This window comes from Muscardinus avellanarius (genome assembly GCF_963383645.1).
Source record: "Muscardinus avellanarius genome assembly, chromosome: 19".
NCBI lineage: Eukaryota > Metazoa > Chordata > Mammalia > Rodentia > Gliridae > Muscardinus > Muscardinus avellanarius.
In genome coordinates, this window is record NC_137805.1 from 13813858 (window position 1) to 13837794 (window position 23937).

General features: G+C 42.6%; 1 protein-coding gene across 1 annotated transcript in view; it reads right to left on the bottom strand.

The window, feature by feature from the left end:
• The window catches only part of ATRN (attractin), a gene marked incomplete at both ends in the record, with an annotated part of 109376 nt that overhangs the window by 79564 nt on the left and 5875 nt on the right, over window positions 1-23937 (bottom strand). The gene's annotated exons all lie outside the window — the stretch shown is intronic.

Consider the following 23937-nt stretch of genomic DNA (forward strand, 5'->3'; position numbering starts at 1 on the left):
TGTATGTTTTAACTTATTTTTATTTTTTGGTGGGACTGGGGATGGAACCCAGAGGCATTCTACGTCTGAGCCATACCCCTAACCCTATTTTATTCTTTTATTTTGAAACAGGATCTTACTAAGATGCTTCTGGCTGCACTAAGTTGCTAGGGCTGGCTGCAAACCTGATATCCTCCTCTCTCAACCTCCCAAGTACTAGGATTATAACTGTGCGCCACCATACCCGGCTATGTGGAAATTTTTAGCATTTCAAAAGGATGCCGTTTCTTTCCTCAATGCTATTTCCAGGTCATTTCCTCCCTCTTCTATCAGTGATGTCAGCTTCTCTGAAACAGACGTTCTCCTCTGTATCTGCTTCTCTTACTTCTACTTCCTCAGTCAGCCACTGACATTCTAGTTACTCCTCCTCATGCAATGAAGATGTCAACACATCACTGGCTGTCTTCAATTCATCTGCATCAATATCCAAGATGCTGCCCGGCGTGGTGGCGCACGCTTGTAATCCCAGCGCTTGGGAGGCTGAGACAGGAGGATCGCACAGGTTCAAAGCCAGCCTCAGCTACTTAGTGAGGCTCTCAGCAACTTAGTGAGACCCTGTTTCCAAACAAAATATAAAATAGGTCTGGGAGTATAGCCCGGAGGTAGAAAAGCCCCTGGGTTCCACCTCCAGTACCACAAAAAACAAAAACAAAAGGTCTGAGAGTATAGCCTGGAGGTAAAAAAAAAAAAACCCTGGGTTTCACTTCTAGTACCACTAACAATAATAATAATAATAATAATAATAATAATAATAATATCCAAGATGTTCTATCCTAAACTCAGCCTCTCCACTTTATATGTGTGTGTATTACTGGGGACTGAACCCAGAAATGCTCTCCATGAGCTACATTGCGAGCCTTGCTCCCACACCCGACCAGTCTCCCTACTCCTTAACTCACCCTCTCCCCACAGTAGCCACCCATGCCTCTGGCCCAGCTGAGGCCACTAACAGCACTCCCACCAAGATCTCCACTTTACGCCTACGTCCAGCTCATTTACCCTTGCTCCCTTCCCACAAGTCCTCAGCCGTGGGGGCTGCCAATCAATCCCTGAACTTCTTCACTGTTCGTCACATACCACACACACATTTCATTTTCTTACTTGGTCAACACTCTATTACAAGGCTCAGATCCTGTAAAACGTTCAACTTCCTTGCCCTTCTCTCCCTCTGCTATATTGTCCTGATACAGGTGTCTATGTGCCTTATTCCCCAGCATCCATCCCACCCCAAAAATGTTAGCTAAGCCAATCATGTTTTCCTATGCCGCTTTCTGATGACTAATTTTGAAATGTGAATCTGCTAAGATTAGATTCCAACGCAACTGGCAGAAAAACTCAAACAGCAGTGGCTTAACTAAAACACAGAATGCCAAGGTGACAATCCTGGGCACGTAAGGCATCTTCAGCATCATCATGGACCTACTGCCGTTCTACCGTGCTGCTCTGCCAACCTCCACACGCAGTGTGTCTCTAGAATCCAAGATGGAGGCTCAAGCTCCAAGGACTGCAGCTGCGCTCCACCCAGCAGAAGGGGGGGGACACCCTCCAAGTCAAACATGACAATTCTACTCAGATCCCATTATTAATACACACACACACACACACACACACACACACACACACACACACACACACACACGTAGAGGAAAGCAGAGAAAGGTAGTCATTATCCCAGATGATCATTTACCCAGAGAAAAGACAATTCCTTTACTACAGAAGTGGAGAAAGTCAGCTGGGTGTGGTGACATGTGCCTGTAATCCCAGTATTTGGGAGGCTGAGCCAGGAGGGTCAAAGGCTCTTAGTAAGCCTCAGCAACTTAGTGAGGCTCTCTGCAACTTAGGCCCTGTTTCAAAATAAAAATAAAATAGGGGTGGGGGTGTCGCTCAGAGGTAGAATGAACTAGGTTCAATCCCCAATGCCATACACACAAAAAAAAGTGGAGAAAATCAATGAAGGATAATTACTAATCTTTGCATATCACATAACAGACATATAAAGGAAAGTTGGGCAGATGACATCTAAAAACTATTTTCTCATTCTTCAGGAAGAGTAGTAGACAGGCCACCTAGATCCCATCTTGCCCCTTCAAGGAAGGACCTGCTGCCAGGTACAGCAGGGAGTCTGGTCATCGGCAGTTCGTGCTTCCGGGGCTGATTTCCAGCAGGGAAACCTACACCGCAGGGCCCTGCACTTCAGTCCAGTGAGGGCCTGCATCACAGCGCAGCCTCTTTTACCCACTTCTGCTTCGGTAACACTGTCCTCTCATTGGGTTACAATCAACTTGGATCCCAAATCTGACATAGCAATGCTCCCCAAACACCAACCTGTGGCAGACATCCAAGAACAGACCATCTTTCTTTCTTTGGACTTTGCAATGGCTGGATTTTACAGCTCGAAGATCTACAGCCATTATAGTACAGGCCTGATTCCAAAAACCAGACCAAGGATGACAATCAAAGGAGTGCAAAGGTTCCTGGAGAACAGTACCAACCACCCACAGAACCACCTTGCAGACTTCTAGCATTCAGGAGGCGGAGATCGGAGGACTGCGGTTCACCTCTCCAATGCGGGGACTGCAAGCCTGCGCTACCATCACACCCCGCTATTAAGCTTGTTTGACAATTAGGATTGCCTATGGACTTCATGTGACAATCAGTATCACTTTTAGAAACTAAATACATTATTCTTATTTTAGGCATTTAATATCTGTAAATATATACTTACATAATTCTATAGATAATACACATATATGATCACAAAAAGACTTTGTTGTTGCTGCTGCCGTTATTAACTAAATAACATTTCTCTTTTTTTCCTGACTTCCCCAATTACTCCCACCCACTCCCAACCAAGATAGACACCTACCAAGCATTCTTAACTATTTTTCTTCACATCAACAAGCCTATAATAAATGCATGGTTTTCTTAACACAGTTTTGATTATGTATATTAATTACTATGTAAACTTGTCTGCATCTTTCTTTTCTTGCCCAAAGAAACCTTGAGGGACTCTCTCCAATAAGCAGGTATTGGTTGAATTCATTCTTTTGCAGGTAGCTAACCCATGGAGGTATCTATCTCCTACCTTTCTTCCACTAACATTCCTTTTGTTTTCAGTTGGTTGACATTATAAGCATTGCTATAATAAGTATCCTTCTACATACAAACTTACTTGTATTCTTTTTTCTAATAATTGGGGGATTATTGAGCCAAGAAAAATACGAATTTCCATTGTTAACCAGGCTGCCAAAGATTTTTAAAAGCTACAATTCATATTTACGCCAGCAATATATGAGAAATGTGCTCCTCCTATCAACCCAACCCTGTGCAATAGGTGTTCTTGTTTCTTTTATAAGTTTTCCGGTTTTTCATTTGAAATTCCGTGTTCTAGTGAATGACCAAGTGGTTACTGAAAGTTAAAAGCGGAAGGCCATGAGTATCACCCTGAAATCTCAGATCTAGTTTCAAAGCATCAGTGATGATCTAGGTGTAGATGTGAGTACTGCCTGTGCACAGGGGAAACCTAGTTCACCAGCAGTTGAACCAAGGCTTCAAACTGAAACATAAGGGTATTTCAGCAACATAAGACCAGATATCAGAAACAAACTCCTTGCCTTTACTAATTTTGTGCCACAAGAGTAACACGGCTATTATCCCAATACTTGAAAGGCTGAGACGGAAGGATCGTAGTTTCCAAGCCAACCCCAGCAACTTAGACCCTGTTTCAAAATAAAATACAGCTGGGGACGTAGCTCAGAAGTAGAAAGCCCCTGCGTTCAATCCTCAGTAGCACCAAAAAAAAAAAAAAAAAAAAGAACTAAGGATAATATTGTAGTAGAAACAAATACAAGGTGGGTAGGGCTATTTTCAAAGGAGGCATCTTCCAAGTATTTCTAACTTACTTGTATTATTACCTAATAACGTGGACTGTAAAAGCTCAACTTTTTCTACCTATTAAGATTTTTTCCCCCTGGGTTCCACCCCTAGTAACACTCACTCACACACATTCTCACACACACACACACACACACACACACACACACACACACACACACACACACATATTCTTAGCCAAGTGAGGTGGCACAAACCTGTAATCCCAGTACTTGGGAGGGTAGGACTGGAGGATTGCAGGTTCAAGGACAGCCTCAACAATTTGGCTAGGCCCTCTGCAACTTAGTGAGACTTATTTTAAAATAAAAACAAAAGAAGACTAGGAATGTAATTCAGAGGTAAGTAGAATGCCTCTGGTTTCAATCCCCAGCACCACACAGAAAACGGATTTTGTTTATGGTGAAGTACTCTGAACACTGACACACTTTAACCAGTTTCTTGGACATTTATAAAAATAATCTGTTATAGGAACCTAAAGCCCTGCTTCTTTATATACACATATCAATTAAGTAAAATGAAAGCACTCTGAATTCCTTTTACTCTTTTACCTACTAAACCTAAGACACTCAGCATCGTTTTAGGTACTAGAGACTGTGCTCATGGTGCCTCCCAAATAGCTCCTGACATTCTACAACTGATAGACTCCCTAACGCTGTTTTTAACTTTATTTTCAGACAGGTGTCCCTGCGTTGCCCAGGCTGCCCTGGAACTCTCCTCCCTCCGGCCTCGGCCTCCCAAGTAGCCAGGATCACTAGTGTGCACCAACCATAGCGAAGGCCCGTTCCACGGCTGCTCTGGCACACTCCTCACGGTGTTTTTGGTTTGTACATTCAGCTCTTTGGCTGTGTAAACTCATGGCTAGTCCTGTGCCTCAGATCTTTAACCAGTGCTGCTTCAACCCCCATTCTCCCCAGAGGGAGAAGGTTGAACCTAGCTTCCTCTATACCAAGCTAATCCCTGGCCCTTTAATTTTATTTTTATTAATTTAGTGGTTCTGAAGAGTGAACCCAGGGGCATTCTACCTCTGAACTATACTCCTCACCCTGCTGTGAAACAGGGTCTCACTAAGTTGCCCGAGCTAGTCTCAAACCTGTGATCCTCCCAGTTACTGGGATACAGATGTGCACCACCATGCCTGGCTTTTTTTTTTTTTTTCTTTCTTTCTAATTTTGAGACAGGGTCTCACTAAGTTTCCTGGGCTGTCCTAGAAACTTGCGTTCTTCCTGCCTCAGCCTCCTGAGTAACTGGCATTACTGCTGCTTCAAACTGTGCCTGGAATATTCTATAAAACTATTTTTCATGTTTATTCATCAAGTTTTCAGGTTTGTTTCTTCTAAACAAGTCTTGGTTAGGTTTTATTTCTTAACCTAATGTGATAGTATTTTACAGGCACAATGTAATCTCACATTTAGTATAATGACTGCTGTACTGATTTGATTCCTTCCAAATTTTTTTAAACAACCTTAAATGAGTAATTTATGTACAACAAAATGCAAACACTTTAAATGTATAATTTGATAAGTTCTAAAAAATGTACATGTGTAACTATTCTCAAACAGAATACAAAACAGCTCCATTATCCCCTCCAAAGTTCCCTCACACCACTTTGCAGATAATGTCCCAACTTCTGCCCCAAACACTGGCTATACTTCTATAACTCGGGGTCAGTTTTACAGAACTTGACTTTATGGAATCATAGAGACACTTTTTTTTCCCCCTTTTTTGCAGTACTGGGGATGGAACCCAGGGGTATTCTACCTTCAAGCTACACCCTCAGCCCACTAAGTAGCTGACGCTGTCTGTAAACTGTGATCCTTTGGTCCCAGCCCCCCAAATGCTGGGATTACAAACGTGCACCACCACGCCTGGCTCTCTCTTTCCTTTCTTTCTTTTCCTTTCTTTTCTTTTCCTTTCCTTTTTTAACAATTTCTAAGTTGCAGAGGGCTTAAATTACTGAGGCTGGCTTCAAAACTGCAATCTTCCCGTCTCCTGTCTCAGCCCCACAAGAACTGGGATTACGGGTGCGCATCAACAAATCCAGATACCATAACTGCTTTATCCTCCGTCTTCATAACTATGTGAATTATGTAGTTTTCAGCTCTAGTGATTAAAGTTGCTAAAACATATGCAAATCTTTCTTGGACATGCATGTATATTTCTACTGGATAAAAACATAAAGTAAAAATGCCGGGCCAAAGTATTTCCTAAGTGATTATACCATCTTACACTCTCTTCAGGGTCTGAGAGCTCCATTCAGTCTGTGTTGATGCCCATGCTTGGTATGCTCAGACTTTTTGTTTGCCATTTCTGGGTATGTTTGGTATCTCATGGTTTAAATTTATATATCCCTGTTAATTAAAGATTTTGAGCATCTTTCAGATGTCTATTGCTCATCTGTACATACTATCTTGACGTGTGTTCTTACTTTTACCCATTTTATGGGATTTTGTCTTAAGAATCTTCATCTATTGTAGATGTTAGTCCTTTATCAGAGATATTTTGCAAATATTTTCTGTAGTCTCTGGCTTCTTGTTGTGTTTCCTAGCAATGACTCATTAAAGGAGAAGATTTTATTTTTTACCAAGTCCATTTTTCCATCTTTCTCTTTTATGGTTAGTGCTTTCTGAGGCTGAAGAAAACCTTGCTTATATCAAAGATGGAAGACTTCTGCATCTTGCTTTCTTTACAATTGTAGAGTTATAAGCTTTTACACTAACGTCTTCAGTTCAGTTCGGTTAATGTGGTCAAGATTCGCCCACGAGCCACGTGGATGCCCGAGTTACTTGCTGGACAGGTTATGCTTTCCTCACTGAGTATCTGCTTCATAAAAACAAACAAAACCAAACAAAAATCCAACAACTAGCCAGGGAAGTGTGGACCCACTTTGGACTCTCCATTCTGCTCTGTTCATATGTCTTTCTTCATGCTAATAACTTCACTGCTCTAGTTTCATACAAAATCTTAAAACAAACCAGTATGATTTCTCTAAATCTAGGCCCTTTATAACCCAATTTTAGAGTTTGTCAAAATCCATAGAGTTTGTCAAAAAAAAGCGGGGATTTTGATGGGGACTTTATTTAATCTCTAGATAAATTTGGAGAGAATAAACATCCCTCCAACCTATAAATGTTATATCCTCTCATTTATATAGAACGTCTTTAATCTCTCTCAGCAACATTTTGTACTTTTTAGTGTGCAAGTCTTTTATACCTTTAACCCCCATTTTATACTTTTAAAGTTTCTGAGGCTGGCCTCAAACCTGCAATCATTCTATCTCAGCCTCCCAAGAACTGGGGTTACAGACGTGCTAAGTTGTGTAGGCTGGCCTTGAACTTGGAGCCCCCTGCTTCAACCTCCTGAGCAGTGGGATTACAGGCTCCGCCACACTGGCTGTGCCCACCCTGCGCCTGCCTCGGGTCACTCTGCTCTGGCCTGCTTTCTCTGTTGTTTGGGTTTGGCAGGTCCTTCTGTTCCAGATGCTTGACTGTATCTTCTCTGCTACAGCTACTTTTCTGGGGGTGAATGAGTGCCTGTGGTTTTGTTTGTTTGTTTGTTTTTACTGGGGACTGAACCCAAAGCCTTTCTACCTCTGAGCTATACCTCCAGTCCTATTTTATTTTTAATTTGAAACAGAGTCTGACTAAGCTGCAGAGGGCCTTGGTGAGTTGCTGAAGGTGGCCTCATACCCATGAACCTCCTGCCTCGGCCTCCCAGAGCTGGGAATGCCAGCATGCACCACCAAGCCCAGCTTGTTCTCTTTCCTATTAGTGTTTTTCAGTTCTAAAATTTCCACTTGTATTTAGAGTTCATATTTCATGTTAGGATAGATTTTTTTCTGAAAAATAAATAACTGTATGATACTTTCACCTTAAAAAAAAAGAAAAAAATATCCTCTGGTAAGAAAGAAAGCAAAAAGCAATATTGAAATGTTATCTCTAGGTCATCAAAAGCTTGGTATCAGACAAATGAAACTGTTCTGTGAGATTATCATTGTTAATTTTGGATAAATTGCTATAATACTAGATGTCAACCACTAAGCCAAGCATGGGAAGAAGGGATGGGGAGGGAATGGTGTGGGGATTGGGTAGGGGCTAACTGGGCGATGTGTGCATGTATGTCTACAAAAGTTTTTTTTTTTTTTAATCCCATTATATGCATGAATACAGTGCACCAATAAAAAAAATTTTTAATAAAATTTCCACTTGGTTCTTTCTTTTTAATTTAATTGCTAATTTGGTTCTAATTAATTTCTTATGGTTTTTGCTTACATTTTGCATTTTAAAAATTTGTTTCATGATAGTTTCTCATTAATTTTGAAGCATTTTTATGATGGCTGCTTTAAAATCCTTGTCCAAAAATTCCAAAATCTGACTCATGGTATAGTGGCTGACTGTCTCCTGACTGTCTTTTCTTATTCAGGCTTTGGTTTCCTCTGTGGTTGGTATGACAAGTGATTTCCTATCATATCTTGAACATTCTATCAAAGTAGGTATCTCTTAGTCAAACATGGTGGCACACACTTGTAATCCCAGTATTTACACATGTAATCCCAGTACTTACACTTGTAATCCCAGTGCCTGAGAGGCTGAGACAGTAGGATTGCAGGTTCCCGGCTTGCCTCAGCAACTTAGTGAGGCCATCTGCAGCCTAGTGAGACCCTGTTTCAAAATAAATGAATAAAATAGGGTTGAGGGTGTAGCTTGAAGGCAGAATGTCCTTTGGTTCCATCCCCAATACCCCCCCCACACACACACACACCATAGCTATCTCTTACATGGCTCCTGTTCAATCTTTATTTTAGCAAATAGTCAACCTTCTTAGTTCTATATGTTTGTCTTGGTCTACTTCTATGGTCTATTACTTCAATGACAGGTCAACTTTCAAAGCCTTTACCAGGTTATTTCCCAGCTTTGTTCATCTGGTGCCACTGGGCTCCCCTGGTCCCTGGAACTGCCCATGGGAGCAAGAGAGTTGAGCTGTCAGGCATATCCTGGTGGGAGAGGAGCGTAAGGGCCCTGGGTTGCTCCACCCCTGCCAGCTTCCCCAGTGTCTGAAGGGAAAGGCAAGCCAGCAGGCAGAGAAGATGAGCCTTCCCAGAATGGGCCACTTACTGCAGGCAGGGCCTCCTGTCAGGCCCGCCCACCTGCCTGTCTGGGTGGAGGGAATGAGGCCCGCATGGCCATGCTCCAATCCGCCATCTTCTGTGGCTGTGCTTTGTACAGCAAGTGCCACCTGGTTTCAACAAGCAAGGAAGGGGAATCTCACGTACACAAAGACAGGAGGTTTCCCAGACGGACTCTGACTGCAGCTGGGCGTCTCCTGTGGACCTGAGGAGGAACATGGCTGTCCTGCCACTTACACATGCAGCCAGGGCTGGAGTTCCCAAACGAGACGCCTCTTGCCGTTATTCTCAGGCTTGCTGGATGTTTGCAGAGGAACTCCAATCATTCAGGGGAGGAATCAGCCAACGTGGACAATGTTCTGTTACTGGGTTGGTGGGTCAGGAACACCAGGTCCACTTGTGGACCTTAGCGGGGCAGGAGGGATTCAAGATGCTCCCTGGTTGTGATGTTCTTTCAGCCCTGGGCTCCCAAACCAGCTCACCTTCTCACAAACTTCCAAAGTTTGCCTTTGGTTGTCTTTTATATCAATTGTAAGATTTACAGTTGTACTTAGCAGGGAGGAGCAAGGAAAAAATAGGATGGTATCATCTCATCTATACCAAGCCTGCTCCAATTATCTATTTTTTCTTTTGATTTCCAATCAATTCTTTTGTTTTTACATGTCTGGTTGCTTTTTATTCAATGCCAGGCTAAATTTTATAACAATATAAATATTACTACATGGAATGATAATACTCAAATATGTGAATAAATAATATAAACTGTTGTCACAAAATATATAAAAATTATAGATAACTTGGAAGCAATACTCGATTTTGTTTCCCTCCCGATTTACAATTGCTACTAGTAAGCAATAAAGCTGGAAGGAGATCTCTTTAATCCAATCGGGTGAGGCATTTGAAAGCTAGGCGTCAGCCTTTCTGACAGATCTATTCTGAGCTCACCCTTAAGCAGAGTGTAGCCTGTTCTTTGGGGTGCCCAAAAGCTTGGTGTGATACCCAGCGTCCTTTCTTTGCAGGTCCTAAACACCAACATTTTCTCCCCAGCCCTGAATGACGACCCAAACTCTATTTAAAATAGGTAAGCTAACTGGGCATGGTGGCGCATGCTTGTTATCCCCACGCTAGGGAGACCAAGACAGGGGGATCGTGCAGGTTCGAAGGCAGCCTCAGCTGGCTTAAGAGACCCTGTTTCCAAATAAAATATAAAATAGGTCTGGGAGTGTAGCACCCAGAGGGAGAAGGCCCCTGGGTTCCATCCCCAGTACCACCAAAAAAAAAAAAAAAAAAAAGTTTAAGCTCTGCCACTACTTTCTCCCTAACATCGTAGCTGTACCCTTCAAAATACCCATCAACCACCCCAGGAAAAGCTGTTTCAAAATGTGCCCTTGCTTGGACACCTGTGACCCACCGACTCCGGGGTGATGCAGGGGGATCACTAGTTTGAGGACAGTCTGGGCAACACACCACCAACACCCTACTCAAAACAAGTTTGTTTTTTTTTAAAGCTGGCCCCATCCCACTGGCCTTACTTTTTCTCCAAAACTTTGCTCTCTCATGTCTCTTTCTCACTTGCTTGCTCTCCAAGGCCTTCAAATAAATTTAAAAAATATTTTCCAGCTTTTTAAATTGTTCTCAGTTGAAGAATTGACTTAGAAAAAGCTATTATGCCACTGACAGATAGAAATGGAACTCTCCCCAATAACTTGTCTTAGGATATTAATGATGTTCCAGGCTCATTCCTGGAGAATTCCTGGCCCCAACATGAAATGAGCAATTTTTCCAAAGTACCTAGAGTTCTTATAGTAGAAATTACGATTTAGAAAACACAGTCTGACACTGTGAGCGTTCTACATTACCAAGGTTGCTTTCTAGAAGTTTTCAGTACAGAAAAGGAAACTAGCCAGTGTGGTGCTGCATACCCAGAATCCCAGTTCTTAGAGGCTGAGAAAGGAAGATGGCAGGTTTGAAGACAGCCTCAGCAAGTAGTGAGACTCTCATCAATCTAGCAAGATCTTGTTTCAAAAATAAAGAATATGCCAGGCGTGGTGTCACACACTTGTAATCCCCGCGCTTGGGGGGCGGACACAGGAGGATCGAGCAGGTTCGAAGCCAGCTGCGCTGGCTTAAGAGACCCCGTTTCCAAAAATAAAAAAAGTACACGCCGGGCGTGGTGGCGCACGCTTGTAATCCCCACGCTTGGGAGGCTGAGACAGGATGATCGCACAGGTTCGAAGCCAGCCTCAGTTACTTAGTGAGGCTTGCAGCAACTTAGTGAGACCCTGTTTCCAAATAAAATATAAAAAAGGTCTGGGAGTATAGCCTGGAGGTAACCTCTGGGTTCCACCCCCAGTACCACCAAAAATAAATAAAAAATAAAAAAGTATAAAATAGGTCTGGGAGTGTAGCCCAGAGGTAAAAGGGCTTCCAGGAACCCCAGTACCACCAAAAACAAAATAAAAAATAAAAATAAAAATAAAAAATAGAACTGGGGGTGTCGCTTGGAGGTAAAATGCTCCTGAGTTCGATACCCAGTACTAAAAAAAAAAAAAAAAAAAAAATCAAACAGGCCAGATGTAGTGACACAGGCTTATAATCCAAGTTAATTGGGAGGTTGAGACAGGAGGGTTGCAGGTTCAAGGCTAACCTCAGGAACTTAGTGAGAACCTTAGCAACCCAGCAAGACCTGTTTCAAAACTAATAATAGTAATAATAATAATAGGCTAGAAGTAAAGCTTAGAGGTAGAATGCCTCTGGGTCCAATCCCCAGTACCCCACACACAAGCAGCAAAATGTTATTAAGTCTAGTGAAGTAAGTAGTGAAATGTTATAAAGTTTAGTAAGACAATGAGAAAAAATTAACACTACACTTACCAAGCTGGAGAAGATGCTGACAGTACAGATTTTGACAGTAATCAGTTAAAGAGAAAATTGGAAGCAAGAAATGGGAGATGGAAAAAGACAAGTTCACTGGAGGAATTTTGTTGCAAAATAAACAGAAATGAGACAACATCTGGAGCAACCACTGGGATCAAGACAGGAGTTTTTAGCTCTGACATATTATAATCTACAGATAATTATTAGAATCAATAAAAAGGCCGGGCGTGGTGGCGCATGCTCATAATCCCAGCATTCGAGGATCGCGGTTCGCAGACAGCCTCTGCTACTTAGTGAGGCCCTCTGCAACTCAGTGAGGCCTGGTTTCAAAATAAAGAATAAAAAAATAGGGCAGGGGGTGTAGCTCGGAGGTCAAATGACCCTGGGTTCCACCCCCAGACCTGCCAAAAAAAAAAAAAATCAATAAAAAGGTTTCAAAAAGGCAGACAACAAAGAACATACAAAAAGTTACACAGATCTCCATATGCCAGGAACATGTGGAGATGAAAATGCTAAAAGATATGATTTACAGCAGCATCAAAAACTATTAGCCCGGCATGGAGGAGCAGACTTTAATTTCAGGACTTGGGAGGCTGAGACAGGAGGACTGCAGGTTTGTAGCCAGCCTTGCCTACTCAGTGAGGCCTTGTTTCAAACTAAAAAATAAAATAAGGAAGGGGATGTAACTTGGAGGTAGAATATCCCTGGGTTCAATCCACAGTCCCACCACCACACACACAAAAAAACCTAAACAAAGGTATACACCAAGTCCATAGTCTAAAAGACTCAACATTATAAAGTTTGGCAATAATTCATTTCTTTTTATACTGAGCTAGAGATTGAGGACTCCACCAATCATATTCTCAAGATATTTTTCTGGTCATAACTAGGCAAGGCAATTCTAAAATCTATACAGAAATGCCATGAACTAAGATCAGTCAAACAAACTTGGAGAAAGAAGTAGAAAGATTTAAAACTATGTTACACTCATTAAGACAGTACAGTAGTAAAGCACAGCATAGAAAAACCAACCAGGAGGAGGCGGGGACAGGAGGATCACGCAGGTTCGAAGCCAGCCGTGCTGGCTTAGGAGACCCTGTTTCCAAATAAAAAGTATAAAAATAGGTCTGGGAGTGTAGCCGGGAGGTAGAAGGGCTTCCAGGAACCCCAGTACAACAACAACAACAACAACAACAACAACAACAACAACAACAACAACAACAAAGAAAGACCAACCAGGTGACCAGAAAGGGTTCCAGAAACAGACCCTACATATACAAACACCGGACTGGCAACAGAGGCAGCGCTTCAGAACAGTGGGGAAAGCAAACTTGTCAATAAGTGAGGCCGGACAAGTGAGTCTGCATAAAGAGACTGACTAACAGGGGATGCAGGTTCATAGCCAGCCCCAGCACCTTAGTGAGGTTCTCGGCAACCCAGTGAGACCCTGTTTCCAAATAAGAAATAAAATTGGGCTAGGGTGTAGCTTGGAGATAGAAGGCCTCTGGGTTCAATCCCCAGTACCAAAAAAAAAAAAAAAAAACTAAACTAAAAGAAACCTGACTCCAACCTCACACTACACACACACAAATTAAGTAGATTTTAGATTTAAATATAAAAGACAAACACTGAAGTGTCCACAGAACAATACAGAATACCTCTATAACCTTGGGGAAGGGAAAGATTTTTTCAAGATGACACAAAACACATTCTCCACAATGGGATAGAAATACTGCATTTGACTGCATTAAAATCGGCAACTACATGCAATATGCACTATAGGTCATTCCAACCGCACAGCTGAGCCTGAGAAAAAGTAAAGGAAATCCCCAAAGGAAAAATAATGGAAGACCTGAAAAGCCAGAGCAGTGAGCATGTCACGACCCTCCAGGCTGTCACTCCCTGGGACCCAGGAGCTGTCAGCCTCCAAAACTAGAGATCTGGCCTAAGTGCCACAAGGAACAAGGCCAGGCCCACAAACACGGAAGGTGGGCCTGAGTCTTGGTGAGGAAGAACTTGTAAGAAGCTAGAAAAACTATAGCTAACGGAAGCTATTTCAACATAGGCACAGGATAGGAGAAAATATTTTGTAAGAATCCATTGCCAGCAGGCGTCTAATCGCGGTTTTTGGACAGCCTCAACAGCTACTTAGTTTGCGGACAGCTTCAGCAACTAGTGAGACTTTAGGCCCTTAGCAACTCAGTGAGACCTGTTTCAAAATAAAGAACAAAGGCCAGGCATGGTGGCGCACGCTTGTAATCCCCGCACTTGGGAGGTGGAGACAGGAGGATCGCGCTGGTTCAGAACCAGCCTCACTGGCTTAAGAGACCCTGTTTCCACATAAAAATGTTAAATAATAGGTCTGGGAGTGTAGACCGTGGGAGTGTATCCCGGAGGTAGTAGGGCTTCCAGGAACCCCAATACCACCAAAAAAATAAAGAAAGAAAGAATAAAGCCGAGCATGGTGGCACACGTTTGTAATCCCAGCATTCGGGAGACTGAGACAGGAGGATCATGGTTCGTGGATAGCTTTGGCACTTAGTGAGGCCCTCCACAACTTAGTGAGACCCTGTTTCAAAATAAAGAATAAGCCAGGCATGGTGGCGCATACTTGTAATCCCTGCGCTTGGGAGGTGGAGAGAGGAGGATCGCGCAGGTTTGAAGCCAGTCTCGCTGGCTTAGGAGACCCTATTTCCAAATAAAAATATAAAATAGGTCTGGGAGTGTAGCCCAGAGTAAAAGGGTTTCCAGGAACCCCAGTACTACCAAAAAAAAATAAAATAAAATAAAATAAAATAAAGAAATAAAGAATAAAAAATAGAGCAGGGGGTGTAGCTCGGAGGTCAAATGCCCCTGGGTTCCAGCCTCAGACCCGCAAAAATTTAAAAATAAAATAGAGTAAAGAATAAAAAATAGGGCTGGGGAGTATCTCAAAGGTAGAATGCCCCTGGGTTCCATCCCCAGTATCACAAAACAAACAACAAAAAAAACATTTTTTAAACATAAAAGGGGTGGGATGTGGCTCAGTGGCAGCAACTTCCTAGTTCAACCAAGAAGACCAAAAAAAAAAAAAAAAAGGATAAGATACAATGATAAAAACAAGTTAAAGAAAGCCATAAAGGAAATGTAATTGCAGATCTGTCTCACTATCACATTGCCAAGCCTTCTGATCAAAATCTTTGCATAGCTTTCAATGATGACTCTAGCACTTCAAACCCCAATATTAAAAAAGGAAAAGTATAGCCAGTTTGATCTTTCATTCATAGGGAAAGAACAATTCACACAGGAGATGTTCTATTTGCAGAGAAATGCTTACAAATAGCTAAAAGCAGCTATCATTTTATCATCTAGCATGGAAATAAAAAATTCTAAAAAGCAATTTAAAGCACAAATGCATAAATATAAAACATTGGGAAAAAGTAATAGCATAAAATAGAGTCAAATTATATATATAGTCTTAAAATTAAATGGGTCAGACAAAATGGCATACACCTGTATTTGGGAGGCTGAGACAGGAATATCACAGGTTCAAGGCCAGCATGCAGTAACGTTAAAAAAAAAAAAAAAAACTTGTTTCAAAATAAAATACAGAACCGGGTGTCGTGGCACACGCTTGTAATCCTAGCATTCAAGAGGCTGAGACCAGAGGATCGCAATTTGCAGACAGCCTCAACTATTTAGTGAGGCCCTCTGCAACTCAGTGAGACTCTGTTTCCAAATAAAGAATAAAAAATAGGGCAGGGGGTGTAGCTCAGAGGTAGAATGCCCCTGGGTTCCATCCCCAGACCCGCCAAAATTTTTTTTAAATTAATTTAATAAAATAAAATACAGGGCTAGGGGTGTAGCTCGGTGGTACAACATCCCCAGGTTCAATTCCCAGTACTGTAAAAAAAAATTAAATGTCATATTTTTATGTTTCCAAATCACGTTTTCCTTATGTAACTCATTTAAAGTACATAAAACAGCATATACGACATGTTAAAAAAGGGCAAGTCGCCAGGCGTGGTGGCGCACGCTTGTAATCCCCGCGCTTGGGAGGCGGAGACAGGAGGATCGCGCAGGTTCGAAGCCAGCCGCGCTGATGTAAGAGACCCTGTTTCAAAAATATAAAATAGGTCTGGGAGTGTAGCCCGCAGGTAGAAGGGCCTCCAGGAACCCCAGTACCACCACAAAAAAAAAAAAAGGGCAAGTCAATTTTTTCTTTTTCTTTTTTTTTTTTTTTTTGTGGTACTGGGGATAGAACCAGGGGACATTTTACTTCCTAGTGACACCCCCAGCCCTATTTTTTTTAATTCTTTATTTTGAAACAGGGTCTCACTGAGTAGCTGAGGATGTCGGTGAACCCTGATCCTCCTGTCTCAGCCTCCCAAATGCTGGGATTACAAGTGTGCACCACCATGCCCAGCTATTTATACTATTTTTAGAATATACATTAGTCAGGCCAGTTGCGTACACTTGTATTCTCAGTACTTAGGAGGCTGAGACAGGAGGATTGCAGGTTTGCAGTCAGCCTAAGCAACTTAGATCCTGTTTCAAAATAAAGAATAAAAAATAGGGCTAGGGGTGTAACTCAGAGGGAGAATGCCCCTGGGTTCAATCCTCAGTACCCCCCCCAAAAAAAATCAAACGCACATTAGACCCAGGCATGGTGGCACACACCTATAATCCCAGTACTTGGGAGGCTGACAAAGATCACAGGTTCAAAGTCAGCCTCAGCAATTTAGGGAGACCCTATTTCAAAATAAAAAGGGATGAGGGTGTAAATGAAAGGTAGAAAGCCTCTAGGTTCAATCGCCAATACAAAAAAAAAGGAAAAGAAAAACCCTGCACATTATATGCTTATTTATTTTGTAGAAATGGAGGTTGGCCCAGGGCCATTCTGCCGCCAATCTATGCCCCAGCCCCCCTTTTTTTGTGGTACTCGGGGTGGAACCCAGGGGCTTTTCTACCTCCGGGCTATACTCCTAGATCTATTTTATACTTTATTTGGGAACAGGGTCTCATTAAGTTGCTGAGAGCCTCACTAAATAGCTGAGGCTGGCTTCAAACCTGTACAATCCTCATGTCTCAGCTTTCCAAGCACTGGGATTACAAGAGTGTACCACCATGCCCGGCAGCCCCAGCCCTTTTTTATTTTCTGTTTTTTGTCTGTTTATTTTTGGTGCTAGAGATTGAACCCAGAGGCATTCTACCTCTGAGCTATACCTCCAGCCCTATTTCCCTATGTTTATTTATTTATTTATTTATTTATTTATTTATTGAGAGAGAGAGAGAGAGAGAGAGAGAGTGTGTGTGTGTGTGTGTGTGTGTGTGTGTGTGTGTGTGTGTGTGTGTTATCAGGAATTGAATCCAGGGGCATTTTACCTCTGAGTTATACCTCTAGCCCTATTTTAAAATTTGAAACAGGTTCTAAATTGTGAAGGACCTCACTAAGTAGCTGAAGTTGGCTATGAGCCTGTGATCCTCCTGTGTCAGCCTCCCAAGGACTGAGATTAAAGCATGTACCCCAGCCTCAGCTTTATTTTTTATTTTGAAGCAAGTCTCACTATTTTTCTATGATCTCCATAAATTACTGAGTCTGTCCTCGAACCTGCAATCCTCCTGTCTTAGCTTCCCAAGCACTGTGATTACAAGCATCGGCCACTCCACCTGACTTTATTTTCTGTCCCCCCACCCAGTACTGGGGATGGAACCCAGGGGTATTCCACCTCCAAACTATACCCCCAGCCCTATTTTTTATTCTTTATTTTGAAACAGGGTCTCACTGAGTTGCAAAGGGCCTCACTAAGTAGCTGAGGCTAGCCGCAAACTGCAATCCACCTGTCTCAGCCTTTCAAATATTGGGATTACAAGCATGCGCCACCACACCTATTCCTTTTTTTTTTTTTTTTTTTTGTGGTGGTACTGGGGTTCCTGGAAACCCTTATAACTCTGGGCTACACTCCCAGACCTATTTTTATACTTTTTTAATTTAGAAACAGGGTCTCTTAAACCAGCGCGCCTCCCAAGCGCAGGGATTACAAACGTGCGCCACCACGCCTGGCCTATTCTTTATTTTTAAAACAGGGTCTAAGTCGCGGAGAGCTTCACAAAGTAGCTGAGCCTGGTTGCGAACCTGCAATCCTCCTGTCTCTGTCTCTCAAGTACTAGGATTACAAGCATGTGCCACCATATGATCCAGCTCCTTTTTTTTTGTTTTTTTTTGTTTTTTTTTTAATTTTGGGACAGGGTGTCACTAAGTTGTTTGAGACAGGGCCCCAAACTTTCAATCTTCCTGCATCAGCCTCTCAAGTAGCAGGGGTCACAGGCTTGAGCCACTACACCCAGCTTTATCATGAAATTCTGACTGTGCACACAGCTGTCTCTCACTACTCACACATCTGCAAGGCAGGGCACAGTGCCCCCCACAGTAACCACTTAGAGGCTATCTAGGAATCGAACAGGTTGATGACTCACAAGGAAAGAAGATAGCAGGTATGACTGGGAGTGCTGGCTGCTACAGATCATTAAAGACTAGCCTCGGAGGTAGAACCTGGATAAGTAAAAAAGAAAGAACGAATGTGGGATGGTGAGAAAGAAGGACTTCCAATTTAGCAAAGATGCAGAAATACTATAGAACAGAAGGATTTGGTTAGAGGAAAAAAGCATGTGTGTCAAAGAGTGGGCCCTTCTGCTGAGTCATTTCACAGGTAATAACAGGAGCTTTCAAAAGACAGGTTTCTGGCCGGGCGTGGTGGTGCACGCTTGTCATCCCCGCGCTTGGGAGGCAGAGACAGGAGGATCGCGCATGTTCGAAGCCAGCCGCGCTGGCTTAGGAGACCCTGTTTCCGAAAATAAAATAGGTCTGGGAGTGTAGCCCGGAGATAGACGGGCTTCCAGGAACCCCAGTACCACCACAAAAAAAAAAAAAAAAAAAAGACAGGTTTCTGGGTGATACATGTCTGTAATTCCAGAAACTCGGAGGCTGAGACAGGAGGATCAAAGGCTCAAAGCCAGATTTAGAAACTTAGGGACATCCTGTTTCAAAAAAGGGGAGACTGGCTGGGCGTGGTGGTGCACGCTTGTAATCCCCGCGCTTGGGAGGCGGAGACAGGAGGACAGCACAGGTTCGAACCCAGCCGCGCTGGCTTAAGAGACCCTGTTTCCAAATAAAATATAAAATAGGTCTGGGAGTGTAACCCGGAGGTAGAAGGGCTTCCAGGAACCCCAGTACCAGCAAAAAAAAAAGGGGGGGGTCCCTAATACCAAAAACAAGAAAGGTTTCTGAGGGGAAAAAAAGTGACACGTTTCTGGGATACTAATACGACAAACTGTGGCATGGACTCTAGAGGTGTGAGGTAGTTAGGTTGCAACAGAGGTAGGTCAGCAGTGAGGCTCCACGCCAGGTTTACCAGGCAAGGAGCAACGGGAAGGACACTTAAGACTTCGACAGAATAAACAGGTACAAAGAGTCAAGGCTTGCTCCTAACTTTTTATCTTTGGTTAGCTCATATAGGATTTAAAAGTGAAATAAGAAGCCGGGCGTGGTGGCACACGCTTGTAATCCCAGGAGGACCGCACAGCTTCAAAGCCAGCCTCAGCTACTGAGTGAGGCTCTCAGCAACTTAGTGAGACCCTGTTTCCAAAAATGTATAAAATAGGCCTGGGGGTATAGTCTGGAGGTAGAAAAGCCCCTGGGTTCCACCCCCAGTACCACAAAAAAGAAAAGTAAAATAAGAAAGTGCAAAGAAAAAGACTACTTTTTCAGTAAGGATAAGAAGTCTAGCGTTGGACACAGTTCAATATGAGGTGCCGGCAAAACCTCTCAATGAAGATGCCCAATGAACAGGAGATGACAGAGAAGTGCAGAGGAAATATGAGAACAAAAGATACACAGAGCCGGACGTGGTGGTGCACGCTTGTAATCCCCGCGCTTCGGAGGCTGAGACAGAAGGATCTTGGTTCACAAACAGCCTCGGCTACTTAGTGAGGCTCTTTGCAACTCAGTGAGACCTGTTTCAAAATAAATAATAAAAAATAGAGCTGGACATGTAGCTCAGAGGTAGAATGCCCCTGGGTTCCATCCTCAATACCACAAAAAGGAAAAAATAAAGATATACACAGACATGAAGACATACATTTCAGTAAAATCACTTTTTATTTAAAGACATAAGAAATATATTGTAGGCCGGGCGTGGTGGCGCACGCTTGTAATCCCCGCGCTTGGGAGGCGGAGACCGGAGGATCGCGCAGGTTCGAAGCCAGCCGCTCACGCTGGCTTAGGAGACCCTGTTTCTAAAAAAAAATATAAAATAGGTCTGGGAGTGTAGCCCGGAGGTAGAAGGGCTTCCAAGAACCCCAGTACCACCAAAAATAAGAAAAGAAAAGAAAAAGAAATATATTGTAGAATCTCATTCCTTCATTCAACAACTATTTACTGAGCATATATATTTCAGACACTATTCTAAGCTCTGGAAATGTAAACTGAACAAAACAGATAAAAACCCCTACCGTCATGGAACTTAGAGATTACCACGGAAAATAGACAAGCCGAAATTGGGCTCATGAACCAAAATTCAGGGCTTTAGGTTAATACCACTTATTACCTACAATAAAGGAAGAAAATTGTTTACCTTTTTCTTTAAATTTAGCTTCCAGAATTTTCATTTCACTAATTAGGTATTTATATCTCTGATCAGCAGCTAGATAGATTCAACCAAATCAAGACTTTTTTAATGTTAGCTTTCCTAATGCAAAAATCTATTTTCTTTTCTTTATTTTTCAAAATGTTTGCTGGAATTAAATCAATCCTCTCAAAGTAGGATCATAAAAGGGTGAGAGGACTCAAGAAAACTGAGAGGCCAAATGGTACAAAAAAGAAAGTGAGGTTTAGAAATCAGACAAGGTCGAAGTTCAAATTCCAGTTGTGCCCAAGCTGTATGACCCTGGACGAGCTATCGCTCACTATTCTCTCTTACGGCTGGTGTAGCTCTGTGGGAGACACACGCTGCAGAGGAGGCACAGGCCCTGGGCTCCAGTTGATCCGTCTATGAAATGGGAATAGCTCCCCTCTAAGAATTTAAAGAGTAATTTTTAGAAGGCTTTTGGCATAATGCCTGGAAAAAACAGAGAGATGCTAGAGAAATGGTGAAACTGCTGCTGTGACCACTACTGCTGCTGCTCCGGCTTGTGCTGGCACAAACAGATGCCCAACAAAAGCGTCTTTAAGTAACAAGAGCCAACCGAGTAGACAGACTTCTCCACCCTCCCAATTTTTTCCCCCCAGTACTGGGGATGAAACTCAGAGGCACTCTGCCTCTGAGCTGCACCCCCAGCCCTATTTTTTATTATTTATGTATTTATTGGTTGGTTGGTTGGTTGGTTGGTGGTACTGGGAGGTGGAACCCAGGGGCTTTCTACCTCCGGGCTATACCCCCAGACCTATTTTATATCTTATTTGGAAACAGGGTCTCACTAAGTTGCTGAGAGCCTCACTAAGTAGCTGAGGCTGGCTTCGAACCTGTGCAATCCTCCTGTCTGAAACAGGGTCTCACTGAGTTGCAAAGGACCTAAGTAGCTGAGGCTATCCATGAACCATGATCCTCCTGTCTCAGCTTCCCAAATGCTGGTATTACAAGCATGCGCCACCACGCCTGGCTTTCTCCCAAAAATTTTATACAATAGAAACTTTTAAAAAGTAAATGTGCCAGGAGGATCACGCAGGTTCAAAGCTAGCCGTGCTGGCTTAAGAGACCCTGTCTCAAATATATAAAATAGGTCTGGGAGTGTAGCCCGGAGGTAGAAGGGCTTCCAGGAACCCCAGTACCACCAAAAAAAAAAAAAGTAAATGCAAGCCGGGCATGGTGGCACACGCTTGTAATCCCCGGGCTTGGGAGGCTGAGATGAAGGATCATGCAGGTTCAAATCCAGCCTCAGCTACGTAGTGAGGCTCTCAGCAACTTGGCAAAACCCTGTTTACAAATAAAGTATAAAACAGGTGTGGGAGTGTAGCCCGGAGGTAGAAGGCTTCTGGGTTTCATCCCCAGTACCACCAAAAAAAAAAAAAAAGTAAATGTATATTCATTACATACACACACACACACACACACATATAATCTCTCTATTCTCAAATTTGATGGGGGCATGTCTACCCTCTACAGAAAATTTCCACTGTAAGCCGGGTGTGATGGTACATGCTTGAAATCTCAGTACTTGGGAAATTGAGACAGGAAAATCACTGGTTCATGGCAAGCCTCAGCTCCTTAGTGAGGCCCTATGCAACTGTTTGAGATACCGTTTCAAAATAAGTAATTTAAAAATAGGGCTAGGAGCTGGTAGTGGTAGCACATGCTTGTAATCTCAGTACCTGGGAGGCTGAGACAGGAGGATCTCAGGTTAGCAGGCAGCCTGAGCTACTTAGTGAGGTCCTCCACACTTAGTGATACCCTGTTTCAAAATAAAGAAAAAAGACTGGGGGTATAGTTCAGAGGTAGAATGCCCCTGGGTTCAGTACACACACACACACACACACACACACACACACACACACACGGTGGGTGTTGGGCTGTAGAATGGCCCTGGGTTCAATGATGATGTTGCAAGAAGGAAAAAATGGTCACTGAATTACAAAGATTCACATAAAAGATGAAAGTGATACTGCCTAACAAATCATCCCCAAAGATTCTATGGTTATTTTTGTTAAAGTGTTATCATTAACCTTATCATCTATAATTAATCATTTCTATAGCACCTGCCATTGGGAAAAAAACTGATCAAAAACCGTACAATAATTCAACATGTATATATACATATATACATACACATATACAATATATCTATCAATAGATAGATACTGGGGAGTGAACCCAGAGGCATGCTACAGCCCCAGCACATTTTATTTTGAAAAAGGATCTCACTAAATTCCTGAGGCTGGTCTCAAACCTGCAATCCTATCATCTCAGCCTACCAAGTACTAAGATTACAGGCATGTAACACCATGCCCAGATAATTCAACTTTTATACAATCCTCAGAGGTTCCTGAGAATTTAACAGTAACATGTAAAAAAGCAGCGTGGCCAAAGTGCTGGCACACAGTGTGCACTCAGTTATAACTTCAGTGAGAGCTAAACCTCTATCATTAATTCCTTTCAATGAATGAAAAAGACCCATGACAACAGTTATAACACAGATTTACAGAACTAAGAAATTTAAAAAGCACTTTCATTTGATGCTATTCTAAGCCAGAAAGGTATTCATTTAACATTTTTTTCATTTAATAAAAAAAAAGGACCGGGCGTGGTGGCACATGCTTATAATCCCTGCACTTGGGAGGCAGAGACAGGAGGATCGCACAGGTTCGAAGCTAGCCACACTGGCTTAAGAGACCCTGTTTCCAAATAAAATAAAATTTTGTGTGTGTGTGTGTGTGTGTGTGTGTGTGTGTAGCCCGGAGGTAGAAGGGTTTCCAGGAACCCCAGTACCACCAAAAAATAAAAAATTTTAAAAAAAGATTTAGCTGGGTGCAGTGGCATATGCCTGTAATCCCAGTACTTGGGAAGATGAAACAGGAGGATTGTAGGTTCAAGCCCAGCTTCAGTAACTTAACAAGACGGTTTCATGTTTCAAAATAAAAAATAAAAAGGACAGGGATATAGCTTAGAGGTAGAATGCCCCAGTACCCCCACAAAAAAAGAGGTTTGTAATAAATCAAGATTCATATTTCTAACCAAGTGTGGTGGCACATACTTGTAATCTCACCATTTGGGAGGCTGAGACAGGAGGATCTAGGGTTTGTGGCCAGACTCTGCTACTTAGTGAAGCCCTTTGCAATTCAGTGAGACCCTGTTTTAAAATAAAGAATGAAAAATAGGACTGGGGGTGTAGCTCAGAGGTCGAATGTCCCTGGGTTCCACAACCAGTAGCACAAAAAACAAAAGATTCATATTTCTATAATTAAAACAAACATTTAACTCTTCACCCCCCAAAAAATCAACTGGAGCCTTTTTTGGGGGGTGGGGGGTCCTGGA